The 15,898-nt window shown below is 37.9% G+C and overlaps 1 pseudogene; it reads right to left on the bottom strand.

The window, feature by feature from the left end:
- Nucleotides 1-290: 290 nt before the first annotated feature.
- LOC136203984 (uncharacterized) lies at nt 291-4,129 on the bottom strand (annotated as a pseudogene).
- Nucleotides 4,130-15,898: the final 11,769 nt, after the last annotated feature.

Raw genomic sequence — 15,898 nt, 5'->3', positions numbered from 1 at the left:
GCCTTAACTTTTGCCTAGGTCGCCCTTATGGGTTTTCAATCTAGCAGGCTTTTCTTTTTCATTTTTGTTATTTTTAAGAATAAGATTCCATCCCAACGCATATTTTATGATTTGACAGTTCATTCATTTTCAATAAAGTTTTCTAAAGCGCTCGTAGATGGGGGGGAAAATTTGTGAAAGGGTTGAGTACGTCTCAAGGCAAATGCGAAAGGTGGTATGAAAACGGGTTAAACGCACATTTTATTCATTCAAAGAAAGATTACAACATTGACATATATGAAAATCATAATCTACGCATAATATCTTTTGACAGCATCTGAATTTATGGGATTTTCAAGCTCTTCTCCATCCATGTTGGTAAGGACTAAGGCTCCTCCCGAGAATGCTTTCTTCACCACATATGGTCCTTCGTACTTTGGAGTCCATTTTCCTCGTGGATCTTGATGTCTCAGGAAAATCTTCTTCAGAACGAGATCCCCCTCTTGGAAGCTTTTAACTCTTACTTTCTTGCCATACGACTTTATCAGTCTTCTTTGGTATAATTGCCCGTGACAGATTGCAGCCAACCTTTTTTCTTCGATGAAATTCAACTGATCGTATCTTCTTTGAACCCATTCCGATTCATCGAGCTCTGACTCCAACATGATTCTTAGCGAAGGAATTTCTACTTCAATGGGTACAACAGCTTCCATCCCATAAACCAAAGAGTATGGTGTAGCTCCAACTGATGTCCTTATGGTAGTTCGATACCCATGTAAGGCGAACGGTAACATTTCATGCCAATCTTTGTAAGTCATCGCCATCTTTTGCACTATCTTCTTGATATTTTTATTGGGCGCTTCCATGGCGCCATTCATTTTTGGTCGATATGGGCTCGAGTTATGGTGTTTAATCTTAAACTGATTGCACATCTCCTCCATGGCTCTGTTATTGAAGTTCCTAGCATTGTCTGTGATAATTCGTTCTGGTAACCCATATCGGAAAAAAATGTTATTCTTGATGAATTTCTTTACAACTGCAGTGGTTACATTGGCGTATGACGCTGCTTCTACCCATTTTGTGAAGTAGTCGATGGCCACAAGGATGAAGCGATGACCATTTGACGCTTTCGGTTCGATGGCTCTAATAACATCCAATCCCCACATTGAGAATGGCCATGGAACGACCATCACGTGCAGTGGTGTGGTCGGAGCATTCACATTATCTGCGTATATCTGACACTTGTGACATTTCTGAACGTATTTGATGCAATCTGATTCCATGTTAGACCAATAATACCCCATCCTAAGGATTTTCCTTGACAAGGCGTGTCCCCCCAGATGGGTCCCACAAAATCCCCCATGTACTTCTTCTAATAGTCGTTTGCTTTGCGCATGATCAACACATCTTATTAGTGTCGTGTCAGGACTTCTCTTGTAAAGAACATCTCCGCTAAGGAAGAAATTTGCGGCCAATCGTCGTATCGTCCGCTTATCAGTTTCTGAGGCTTCTAATGGGTATGCTCGGTATTGGATATATTTCTTAATATCGTAATACCACGGTTTCCCATCAGTCTCTTGTTCCACATTCCCACAGTAAGCTTGAGATCTCCTGAGTTCGATCTCTATTGCTGGGAAGTCTCTGCATTTTTCTAGCTCGAATGCCGCAGCTAGTGTTGCCAAAGCGTCCACCATTTGATTTTCTGATCGGCACACATGCTCAAAATGGATGTCGTGGAATCCTTCAGCCATTTCTAAAATGTGTTCTTGATATGGGATCAGCTTGGCATCCCGGGTTTCCCATTCTCCCTTTAGTTGGTTGATCACCAAAGCGGAATCCCCATAGACTTTTAGGTTGCGGATATTCATCTCTAAAGCTGCCTGAATGCCTAAGGCACATGCTTCGTACTCAGCTATGTTGTTTGTGCATTGGAAACAAAGTCTGGCCGTAATCGGAAAATGTTTTCCTTCTGGGGAGATTAGCACCACACCTATACCGTGCCCTAGGGCGTTTGAAGCTCCATCAAATCTCATGAACCAATAAGTAGGACTATCTTCTTTTGTGTCTGCTACAGTGAAAATTTCCTCATCTGGGAGAGGGGAATCCAGCGGGGTACCATATTCCACTGGATTATCTGCTAGAAAACCAGATATTGCGGCCCCTTTGATCGCCTTCCGAGGTACATAAACTATGTCATATTCTGCCAACAACACTTGCCACCTTGCAATTTTTCCCGTCAGTGCTGGCTTCTCAAAGATGAATTTGATTGGGTCCATAGGGGAGATAAGATGAGTAGTGTTATTCAACATATAGTGCCTCAACCTATGTGCAGCCCATACTAATGCTGCGCAAGTCTTCTCTAGCGGGGAATACCGAGTTTCACAATCTGTGAACTTCTTACTGATGTAATAGATGGCATGCTCCTTCGTCTCAGATTCGTCTTTTTGTGCCAGGAATGCCCCCATAGAGTTTTTATGTACTGTTAGATATAACAACAATGGCTTTTCCGCATTTGGTGGATGTAGCACTGGTTCATTTTGCAAGTATTCTTTGATTTTATCAAAAGCTGTTTGACATTCTGAATCCTACTTTCCTGGATTGTTCTTTCTGAGTAACTTGAAAATGGGTTCACATTTTATCGTCATTTGGGCGATAAAACGGGCAATGTAATTAAGCCTTCCCAGGAAGCCCCTGACTTTTTTTTTCTGTTTTTGGCGGAGGCATCTCTGAGATTGCCTTGATCTTTACGGGATCTGCTTTAATGCCTCTTCGACTAACAATGAATCCCAGCAACTTTCCCGATGTTACCCCGAATACACATTTATTTGGGTTTAAACGAATACTATATTTCCGCAGCCATTCGAAGACTTTTCTCAGGACTTCCACGTGATCTTCGTTTTCCCTGGACTTGGCGACCATATCATCTACATATATTTCCATTTCTTTGTGCATCATGTCATGGAACAATGTTACCATTGCCCTTTGATAGGTGGCCCCAGTATTCTTAAGTCCAAAAGGCATCACTTTGTAACAAAAGGTTCCCCAATAGGTTATGAATGTCGTCTTTTCACGGTCTAATAGATCCATCAGTATCTGATTATACCCCAAAAATCCATCCATCAAGGATAACATGTGATATCCCGTGGTATTGTCCACCAACACATCTATATGTGGTAAAGGAAAATTGTCCTTCGGACTTGCTCTATTTAAATCCCTGTAATCTACGCACATTCTGACTTTTCCATCCTTCTTCGGGACTGGAACTATATTGGCAACCCAATTCGGATAATTTGACACAGCTAGGAAACCAGCATTAAACTGCTTTTGAACTTCTTCTTTTACTTTAAGGAGAGTTTCTGGCTTCATTCTCCTTAGCTTCTACTTGACAGGTTTAGATTCTGGCTTAAGCGGGAGCTTATGCACCACAATATCTGTATTTATCCCTGGCATGTCTTCATAAGACCAAGCAAACACATCCTTAAATTCTCTTAGCAAAGCAATTAGTCTTCCCTTGGTTTCTGCATCTAAGGATCCATTTACTTTAGGCTCTTGTGGTTTATCGTCTGTACCCAGGTTCACTATCTCGATATTGTCTGTTTGTGGTTCCATACTCATTTCCTGTCGTTCTAGCATTCTTTCGATTTCAATAGGGACGTCTTCTTCAAATTCCTCATCAGAATCGATTTCATATACTGGACAATCGAAATTATGCATAGGTTTATGATCATCAATCATGTCAATTTTATGATCGTCCCTGAACAAATATTCATAAAGGAAAAGGAAAAACAAAAAAGCAATAAGCAATGGAGGGAAAGATGATACGAGAAAAAAAATGCGCTTTTTATTGATCAAACTTTATTGAAAACATTGCCTCCTTATTTGTTCCCTTTAAATCTTAGGCATAATTTAAAGGTTCGAAACAAAATTATTACATTGGAATGGGAAACTCGTGAATACTCCAATTCTTTAGCTCTTCCTGGCAGTTAGCAACCCAAACTTGATCATTCTCCACTTCGTTGTTCTCTGAGATGGTTGCGATTGTGGGTAGGTATGTCCCCGCCATGGTGAAGGTGACGCCAATGTGTGGGATGTCGAGGGGAATGTCTCGTTCCTGTTTACCCTCAAACTTGGCTATGCGCTTCTCCTTCATATGAGCATAGAACCTCCTCTTGTCTTCTGGAGTGGGTTCATATCCTAAACCCTCTTGAAAATGATTACCCTTAGCGTATATAATTTCTCCTCCTTTGGTTGGTCATCGCCCCATAGCTTGCCCCCGAGTCATTTCTTTGGCTGTCATGATGGAAGCAGCTGAGAAGCGAGGCTCAAAATATTTTGGTCCCTTTACCGTGTAAACCACATTAACTGCTTCGAATACCTGAAAGGAACTCTCGATGACATTTTCCTCTTCCTCTATGTAGGGAAACGATGAACACTGACTGATCAACAAATCTTCTTCCCCGGACACTTCCACTAGCTGATTGTCCATAATAAACTTGATCTTCTGGTGTAGAGATGAATGAACTGCCCCCGCAGAATGGATCCATGGCCTTCCTAGCAACATGTTGTATGCCGGATGAATATCCATCACTTGGAATGTAATATTAAAAATGGTTGGCCCGATCTGTATGGGCAAATCTATATCTCCTATTACTTCCCTTCGTGTACCATCAAAAGCTTTCACGAATATGCGGCTTGGGCGTATGTAGGAGCTATCAACGGGTAACTTGGCTAGAGTTTTTCTTGGTAGTATGTTCAAAGCCGAACCATTATCAACTAGCACTTTTGCTATTGAGAACTCCTTACATTTAACGGTTATATGCAAGGCTTTGCTATGACCCGTTCCTTCACCTGGTAGCTCATCTTCCGTGAAAGTCAAGTAATTCGATGCAACTATATTACCGACAATGTTATCCACATTCTCTACAGATATATCGTGACTAACGTATGCCTGGTTTAAAACTCTAAGGAGTGCATTTCGATGAGATTCCGAGGTCAATATCAATGATAATAACGATATCTTTGCTGGGATTCGATTTAGTTGCTCGATCACCCGATACTCGCTTTGCTTCACAATCCTTAGGAATTCCAGTGCGTCATGGTCAGGGATAGTGTTCCTCACTGGTGGTGTATCGACTTCTTCCTCAAAATGAACTTCCCCTTCTTTGGCTTTCCCTTTCCTACGCTTATCAATTTCTTCATGGCGTTTCCTAGTGATTTCGTCAGAAGAGAAACAACGGCCGCTTCTGGTTATTCTCGACATTCCAACAACGTCTTCCTTGGTTTGAGCATTATTACATGCTTGAGGTATCACCTTATTACCGTATACCCACGGCACAGCTTTGTCGTTCTCGTAAGGGAAAGGAGTAGGGATTTGGACTTCTAGTTTTATGAGAGATGCCCCAAGGTCATCCGACTGTATCGAGTCTTTCGAGACCCAATCAATAACCAGCTGAGTTGGCTTCATCAATTCATCCTCATGCAACATATTTACAGTATGCCTTCCTTCATTCCTTCTTCCGAAGGACAAAATTCCCGAATTCATACATTCTTGGACCTTATTCCTAAATAGCTTGCATTTCTGAATTGAGTGATCAACGTCCCATTCATGATACCAACAAGTAGAATTTCTTGCATCCCTACTTTCTATGATTAAGCCTGTGTCACACATGGCTTGATATACCTGCTCCATTGGCATGACGATGTTATATGCCTCAGTCCTATACTCACACCAATCCTCATCCCAAACGGCGTTAACACTAGTGTTCCCATGGCTAGGCAGAGGGTTGTTCTTGACATTCGGCTTCTGATTAGTCTGATTGAATCTCAACCAGCCCGCCTTTATAAGTGACTGGACTTTTCTTTTGAATGCAGTGCACCTCTCGATGGAATGTCCCGCAGCCCCAGCATGGTATTCACATTTGGCGTCAGGATCATACCACTTCAGATATGGCGGAGTCAGAGGAATCATTGGTGTAATTGATACCTGTCTACTTTGCAATAGCTATGGGAATAGCTCAACATAAGTGATAGGGATTGGCTCTATAGGCTCCCATTCTTTCCTTCGCCCTCCAACCCTCTGATTGTCAAAGGTGTTCCCTTGGGGGATGTTTGCTACATAGTTATCCTGAGGCAAAGCCATCCCGTAAGTAGGCATTTCATGAGAACATTCCACCATATGAGCCTCTTTTTTGAATCCGTTTCCATTTTTCTTCACAAAGGACTTATCTACAGAGGCATCCAATTTCCCACTCCTAATGGCTATTTCCACCCTCTCTCCGGCCACGATAAAATCAGAGAAACGTGTTGCACTGTGGGCGATCAAAATCCCATAGTATGGGGCCTTGAGAGTTTCTAGAAAGATGCTGATCATTTCTATCTCGGTTAGGAGAGGTTTCACCTGAGCCGCTCTATCCCTCCACATAATGGCATATTCCCGAAAAGTCTGATCTTTCTTCTTTTCAGTCATCCTTAAGTCCTCTTTAGTTGGAGCTAAATCCATGTTATGCCTGTATTGCTTGATGAAGGCATCAGCTAAATTTCTCCAACTCCGAATGTGGATTTTCTCGAGTTGCATATACCATCTCAAAGCCGCAGCTTGTAAGCTTTCTTGGAAGACATGTATTAGCAACTTATCATTGCTTGAGTAAGATGCCATTTTGCTACAATACATGGTCAAATACTCTTTCGGGCAGGTTGTCCCAGTAAACTTCTCAAAGTCTGGAGTTTTAAACTTGTAGGGTATAACAATGTTAGGGATCAAGCATAGGGCTCTCGCGTCTATGACCTCATGATTTCCCTCAATGTTCCTCAATCTTTCTTCAAGAGACTCCAGTCTTTCCTTGTCTGCTTTCACCTCGTCAAAGTCTGGCACTTCAACTTCAGCCATGTCCTTCTGGAGGTTTGTGTTCTTATCTCCAGATTCTTCCCCATCCGCATTGCTCTTCTATCCTCCTTCCGAGGTGTGGGGCTCAGAAGTCTCGGGTCCTCATGCGGCCGGACCTTTGTCCTTAAGCAACCTCATTAGCATGGCCATTTGCTCCTTCAATTCTTGAATCCCTGCTAGTTGTCCTTTCATGACATCCATTTCCCGTCGGAGCTCTTCATTTGACCGTTCATCCATAATCCTAGTCTTTGATCGTGTTTGGTAGAGGTAAGCCAGGAAGAATTTTCGTACACAAGATTATGCTTCCAAGGGTCTTATCTTGCAAAAAGAAAATTTTAGTTTTTAGTTTTTGTCTTATTTAGTGGTAAAAGTTCTTTTCTTTTTTACTTTTTTTAAAAAAAGGAAATAAAGATGCATGGAATGAGATGAAATGTTAGACAAAAGCAAAGGCGTAATTTTATTAATTCAAAGGTCCAAGCGTTGCTTGTACCAAAATACAAACATAAACAAAGACATTCATAAATAATCCCATTTTCAAGCAAAATTCCCATAGTGGGCGGTCTCCTTGATCAACTCATCTATCCGCTCCATTAAGGTTGCTTCCTGAGTGTTAGACACCACTAGGCCTGCTCTTATTTCAGTTAATTCCTGGGATATGCCCCCCTGCTCTTGCTGCTATTGTTCTGAGGGTCCTAGTGGCTCGAGTGTTCTGGTCATCTGTCATGACCCTCTCCCGCTGGTAGAAATTGTTTTGTTCCTTCAGTTCACAGATCTCCTCATCGTATTGATAAACCTTAGCAGACATGGTGTCCAGGTAATACTGACTATCTTCGGCGATACGGTCTCTGTCTTCCCTTATTTGTTGATTATTGGCCTCTAGCTCAAATACTGTTTGTTGCAAACGCTCAATTTCGCTATCCTTATCTGAATTTGAAGGAGATCCTCCGCATCTTCCTTGGGAGGCGATACCTCTTATCCGATTTTGGAGCCAATCCTGGTAGTCCATACTGGTCGTTAACTTAAAATTTATCGTTTCCACCTTCTTAACTTCCTTCCACGCCCGATACCTTTGGTGTTTGGTTCCCTATAGCTGAAACCTGACCGTTCCAAACCTGTTGTCACGGGTATAAATTGGCGTGCCTCGAATTGTCGTCGTACTAAAGAAGGTGCGTAGCCTACTCCCCCCCATGGACCAATGAGAGGCACCCATAGGTAGGATCCACATCTAAAAGTCATTTGATCTTGAATATTCCATTTAGCTCGCCAATGTATATCGCCTTCTCCGAGCCTTTCGAGAAATTCCACCCAACGATTCTTGGAAGGGCCCATATTAGGCCAGTCGGCCTTCCCAAAGTCGTTGATGTAGTTTTTCGCTGGATGATATGACTTGTAGAACTTTAGCTCAGGGTATTGGAAATGATCTGGACATCGGAGGTGACTTAAAGCCCAAATGCAGAGTAGTTGTGCACATCCCTCGAATCTGCCCCCGACAACCCGACACTTGTCTAGTGATCGAATAGTTTCTGCCAGGATCCCTATCACCGGATTGACTCCAAGTACCCTCCTCTGGTTGACTTTGGTGAAGTAGAGAACTACCTTAGGATCAATTTTCCCTCTTTGCCTTGGGAACAAAACTAGACCATAGACGAGCAATGCTATCATCCGCAAGCCATTATTGTTATCAAGGTTATCATCGGCGAAAGCCAACATTTTGGAGATGTCGAACTCATGTCCTATCTCCCATCCCTCCATGTTACTATACTGCATTCCGATCATCCTAGCTAATTGTCTGCATGCTTTTTCTTCTTTCACATACTCGTACAATCGATTATTATCCTCTATTGGGAGATTTAGCATCTGATGGTACTCCTCTACTGTTGGGACCAAATCAAATTCTCCAAAGGTGAAGCATTTGAAGCTGGGGTCCCAAAAATCGACAAGGGCTCTAACCAATGATGATTGGGTCGGAACATATAGCAAATGCAAGATCCATCCATATTGTATCGTCATGCTTCTAATAGCTTCATCCGAGAGTTTACCAACCACAGTTTTTAGGCACTTTAAGTCATTTTTACCACACTCTAACCTACTCGGCTCCACAACTGTAGCGTTAACAGTCCCGCTATCTCCATGGCGTTTATGGTTGCGTTGTGACCAAGCTTCAAATGTCTCTTCACTCAAGACTTCTATTTTGCTTGAAAAGTATGCCATGGGATTATATCGAATGTCTGGTTTATATCTGAGTTTGATGCAAGAGCAAATGGACATTAGTATTGATAAAATCACGCCTAATTTGAAAATTCTTTTCTTTCTTTTTAATGACAAATAAATCATCTTTGAATGAGTCTGTTTCACTTTTGGGGAATATGCATTCATCTAGAGGAAAAAAAAAACCTCTAGTTGACTGGATATTCTCTAAGGTCCTAGACTTTAATAGATGATTCATTTGTCCTTCTCGAAATTTTTCACGAAAAGACATGTTATGCTATATGCTGACATATGTACATACAATTGAGCATAATTATAGACACATTATTCAAATCACACAAAGTTTTTTTATTTTTTAAGGATGCATGTCCTAAAGGGTTAACCTGCACAAAAAGGGTAGCTTCTACCGGGTAGCTCTTGGATCTATTTCTAAAAGGTAGGAAAGTCATAGTTCGGGTCTCAAATCCTTAACCCCATCATTGCTGATAAGGGAAGTCCAATTTGAGTCGAGTGCATTTCAGGACCCCAACCTCGGTAACACCGAGAGGCGGACCGTACTTTGCCTCTACCTAGATCTTAGAAAGGGTAGATCATAACATGACCTTTGGGTGCAAGTGTGATAGTGTGGCTTCACATGATATGTGGGGAAATAGCAAGCGTAATAAAGCAATATAAAAAGTGAACACATGGTACAAGCAAATAGAAATACATACACAGTCGGGAAAATAATGTCCCCAGTAGAGTCGCCAGCTGTCGCGCCCGTGCCCACGGATCGCGAACTGTAATATTCCTTATGGCTCCCTCTCTACTGGTTTTCAAACGGTGCTAGACAGTCCCTCTAAGGAGACTGATCTAATGGGTTTTCGAGTCGCCACCAATCAGTTGGACGGTCTGATTGGACACCGATTTGATTCCGAATTGACCCATTTGGGTAAGTTCGGATAAGGCAATGGTCTGCGATGATTCTAGATTCGGTTTCCAATTACATGTAGGGAAGAGATGAAATCTCACCCTACCCCGCCCGATAAAATCGGTACTGTTATATTTCTGCATGCTTGTTTTATGTGTTCGTGTTCGGTATTGCTTTGGTTAATAATTACGTTCATCTAGGCATTCCTTCGATATTCATGAAGTCTTCTAGATTTGTAGAGTTATAACATAACCCTACCCGATTGAGCTAGGGAGGTTGTAATGCAATAATGTTGCCTTCCTCGTCGCGCCTTGAATTCGTCAATCGTATACACGGTTATGACATAACCTTGTATAGGGGAATTGAAACTATAACCATTAGGTTTCGTATTTTGGAAGTTCCTTTAGGTCTTCAAAATCATGGTTATAGTATAATCATAGTGTTAGGTTTGAGTAGGATAGAACGGGATGTTAGGGGTTGCGTAACTATTAAACCCTTCGTACGCTATATAGTAATGCATATGATTATAACATAACCTTATGCAGGGAGCTTAATATTTTTTGCGGTATATTGACATTATCTCCGAACGATTCGTCGTTTTCTATTTACCATATATATGGTTATGACATAACCTTATATAGCGGGTTTAATATATTTGGAGGATATTACCATTATTTTTATGTGATTTTATTATTTCATATTTACCATGCATACGATTATTACATAACCCTATGCGTTGGGTAATAGAAGATGTTACTATCATTTATGCACGTTTTATCACTTCACATTTACCATGCATACGGTTATGACATAACCTTATGCATTGGGTAATAGGAGATGTTACTATTATTCGTGCACGTTTTATCGTTTTACATTTACCACACATATGGTTATGACATAACCTTATGCATTGGGTAATAGAAGTAATTGGGAGTTCGTGAGTGGCATATATTGTTTTAGGAGTTCGAATCACGTCGTTCTTAATTTTTATGAATACATTTAATAAGATAAAAGAGGGTTCGCATTAAGCCAACAAAATAAGTAAATTAAGTTAATGGAAATCAAGTTGACAAAATGAGTTTATTTACGAAACTAACCTAAACTATGAGTAGCTAAACATTAATTTAAACTAAGGGCGAAAAATTAAAATTTAATTAGCTAATCTGAAACGTTAATAGAAATTCAAATTTAACAATTATAATTAGATAATTAAAGGGAGTGGGTTAATACTTGAGAAAAAGAATCGAATTGAATTTAATTTAAATAGTTAGGGGGAGGATTAAGATACGGAGGGACTTAATTGATGGAACTAAAACGAATGTGACCAAATCAGGAATTAAATAAACAAGGGTAAATTAGGGATTACAAAATTTGGATTTTAGGGTTGGATCATAGCCTCCATTCTTCACTCCTCTCTTTCTCTCGTTTGTTTCTTCTTCACCATCTCCCTCTCACCGAAACTCAGCCCCTCGTATTTCTATGGCCGATTCCTTCCTCGACTTTCACGAACTCCGGCCGCCTCACTCATCTTTCTCGCCCTTCCTACCTCTTCTCTCTTAACTTATGGCTTTTGTTCGATTTCGGGCCTTTAGGAGGCTCCGTCGGACCGATTCCGGCGACAACAGCGGCGATTTCCACCTCCGATGAAGAAATTAGGTAACCTGAGGGGTCCGGTCCACTCCTGATTCGATAGGCAAGGTAAAGTTATGGTTTGTCGCCCTCTCTCTCTCCCTTTCACTGATTTCGGCTTATCTTTGGTTCATATTGCAATTTTTATCCCTTATGATTTGGTCTGAAATGTTTGTTTTGTTTGCTGGGATGGAGATGTGTATTTTACCGGGACTATTCGGTTTGGACCGCTTACGGGATGACTTCACTGTGTCGGTTCGGTTTCGTTGGATTTTTCCAACTAGGGGGTCTCATTTTGTTCCCTTATAAGTAAGTCTCCGTAGCCTTCTCCTACTGCGACTTCACCTCGCTTTACTGTATTCGTTTGATTTTGTTTAGATCTTAAATTAAGGTCGCTCTTTGTTTAAAGCTTGAATTTATGGTCGTTTTTCTTTGGTTCTGAGACTGAAATACAGATTTATTGGCAAATATCATATCATTTTATTTTTCTATGATTCCAAGCTAAATTTAATCTACTGGTTGTGATTTTGGGCATGTTTTATGCTTGTTTTTCCGGGATTGTATGTACATGGCTGTGGTTCTTTGGTTGTTCGTGTTTTTCTGGGTCATTCATGATAATAGGTTGGGTATTTTGATTGCTATTTGGTTGAAATTTGTTCAACATGGGAAGGTATTATTGAGATTAGGGTGGGCTGTAATTGAAGGATCCCTGTCAATTTTGAGTCTTAGTTTTCTAAATAAGTATTTACAGTAGGTTTCATCTTACAGTTTGTGATTCTACTTGGTATTCCTGCTGGTTGGAACTTTAAATGGGGACGTAGATGTTTAGTACGATCACACTTGACACCAATACAGAAAGATAAACAAGCTACATTCTATTTAATCCTATGATAGTTTAAAACCTTATTAGAACTAATAAAAGAACAGGAGTTGTTACAGATTCAAATTACACAATATGCAGAAGATAAAACTTTTAGATAAGGAATATGATAAGTAGACTAAATACTCAAGATGTACTGAAACTCAAAGATGCATACTTAAACTTGCAATAGCAAAACTAAATTATATTACCAACCTTACAAAGTAGTATTGACTTTGAGTCTTGGGAATCCTTAGCAAGAATTGCTCCCCAATTACAAACAGAAATTCACAGCCAAGAACCCTTAGTACAGAAGATTCAACTCTTGAAGCAAAGTACAGATCAGATCATTACCCTAAAACTAGAACTCTCTCTATTACAAGCTTAATTGATTTTGACTCTTTTATTTTCTTGCTTTTTTCTGCTCTCTTGTTGTTGATTTTTCTCTTTTTTCTCTCCAATCTGTTGTGTCCAGACTCTGTGTTGAGCTTCTCTATTTATAGGGAGGAACAGGTATGGACAAAGATGGCAAATTTGGCCCAAATGATGGGTTTTTCTTCATTATTTAGAGCTCCCATATCCTGCTTTCTTCTCCTTTGTGATGACTTTTCTGAATTTCAGACATCTTTGAGTTGATTTCTTCAGAAATTATTGTAGTAGCTGCTCTTTTAATTAATGCTCAAATTGTCTCATATGCTGTTGGATCTCTGAATCAAAGTTGACTTGGGTGTGTTTCCACTAGTATCTTCCAATTTCATCTTTATTTGTTTGAATATTGAGTTTAGCTTGAACTGTAAAACAAGATGTGTGAGTTGAGATTAATTTTGCAAATGTAAACTTTTCATGTTAATGAGAACATTTATTTTATTTTTTGTTCCAACTTTTATCTAATGGTTTGATTTAGACACTAATTATTAATTCATTGGTCATTAATTAAGTTTGAAGAAATATTATATTTTGAACATAGTATATAATTAAAAATCATTCTTCAAGTTACATGGGTAACTTTAACAAATAATTTTGTAATTATGACTTATATTTAGACTATATATATTTCTAACATAATTTCACAACTAATGAATTGAAATTGGAAAATTAATCTAACCAATTAGATACGAGTTAAATTGAACTAATAAATTTGAAGCATAACAATTTCAAAGACTATATTTAGACACAACACATTATATCCCAAATGTAATTTATAACTTTGGAAAAAATATATTTTTAACTCCAATTAATTATACCTCTAATATAATTTGATAATTATATTAAGATATAACGAATCGGTTGATAAATTACATGCGTGATAGAAAGTTTGTATTTCTAATATAATTTACGAATTTGTTAGAATTTCAAATATAATCAGTTAAAGCGTAAAAAAAAAATGCCCGGACAAAAATGGGTATCTACAATGTAGACCGAAAAACTAAACTAAAAATTCTTGGAAAACTAGAACAACTTTTATTTTAGAAAAAATCTACTTTCTAAAACGACTTATATAACGGAACATGAGGGGTATTTAGTAGTAACATTTATCTCTTACACTAAATGGTGATCTTTGTCATGTAATTTATTATTTAGTAACATCTTTTATTTGGTAATGTTTATCTTCTCGACTATCAAAATTTGTGAAAACTCAACCAACGTGGTTGGTAAATTAACATTTCTATTAAAATTTTCACATAGATCGTATTTCTATTAGGCAGATTAATATTTTATTTTATTTTTTTACTAAATTAACTTATTCCACATATTTAATATATATGTGTTAAATATTTGTCGATATATTATCACGTGTGTTATCCAACGTATTTTTTTTATGGAATGTTATTTGCCATGTTAAAAATCATGTCAAGTTGGAGAATTTAACGAAACTATTAAATTATCGTCCACATTAGTTGATATTATGTTATCAAATAATAAGACAAAAGCAGGGATTAAAATTTTAAATAAGTCAATGTCAATAATATTTTACACCATTAATTCTTTTGGGCATTAAACATATAGATTGTATCAAATATCTACAAAATATATCCAAATAATAAATATACTATGAAAATTATTGCATTTAAGATGAATATAATGGTAACATGGATTTGGATTCTTTCGATTTGGATTTCAACTACAAACTTCATATTTAATATATCTTAGTCATTAATTATAAAATCAATAGTTTATTTATTTACTCAATAAATGAATAATTAAATATTAGAATTTAACATTTAAATCTCAATCCTTAATTTTATAATTATTAATAGTTAAGATTACAACATGATTTCTCGTATTAAAACTCAACTTGTGAGGATCTGAATCAATATATATATATAATAATTTTTCAAAAAAAAAAATTTGTGGTTACATTGATTTATAGATGAAGCCATGTGAGGCGTAATATCATCATGCCCACGTATCGGGAGAGGAAAAAAACAGGGCCGGTTCGGGACTACTTGAGGCCCTAGGCGAGATATAAAATATGAGCCCTTATATACAAGCAAAACTATAAAAATAAATAGATGTATTTAAGTATAATATCATCCTCTCTTTTGGCGGAGGAATACCTTACAACTTTTACAAATACATGAAAAAATATATATATTTATATACATGAAATTACAAATTTAATATTCATCTAAAAATTGCTCTAGCCCGTTGAGATGCAAAATCACTAATTAAACTTTTATATTCAATATCCTTTAATGTCTCATTTTCAATAGACAATAAAGCTAATCCATTTAATCTTTCCTGTGACATAGTAGAACGTAAATAATTTTTAATTAACTTTATTGAAAAACTTCTTTCTGCAGACGGAACTGTTACAGGTATTGTTAGTAAAAGTCGATAAATAATACAAGAATTGGGAAACGAGTTTATTCTTTTAATAAAAGATAGTATCTTTAAAGGAGAATCATTTTCTATTTCTAAAACTACTTTCAATACTTTTAACTCAGAAAATAAATCATAACCATCAACATCAAATTGTCCATTATGCTCAAATAAATTTATGACATTTTTTCTCCAAATCATTGTCATTTAAAGATTTTAATTTCTCTGAAGTAAACAAAAATCCAAACTTTTGCTCATAATAAGAAAAATGTTCAAATCTTGTTTTCATAGAGGCTATTGCTTGATCAAGTATGTACAAAAAATAATCAACCCGAAAAGATTCACATGTTCTCACTATCTCATCATCTTGATTTTCATCAAAAAATTTATTTCTTTTAATAAAACGTTTCTCACGAAATGCCGGATGAGAATCAATTTCAATTGCAAGTTTTTTTAGCTAAATCTAAAGCGGATGCATATCCATTTTCCCTATAATTTTCTAAAAAGGAAATAAGACACTTCAATTTATCAATAGCAATATCAATTTTCATGTCATTAGATTGCAAAGTTTTGCTTACCGTATTTACTGCAAATAATATATCATACC

This window comes from Euphorbia lathyris, chromosome 8, assembly GCF_963576675.1.
Source record: "Euphorbia lathyris chromosome 8, ddEupLath1.1, whole genome shotgun sequence".
Classification (NCBI taxonomy): domain Eukaryota; kingdom Viridiplantae; phylum Streptophyta; class Magnoliopsida; order Malpighiales; family Euphorbiaceae; genus Euphorbia; species Euphorbia lathyris.
This window is presented reverse-complemented; position numbering and strand designations above follow the sequence as displayed.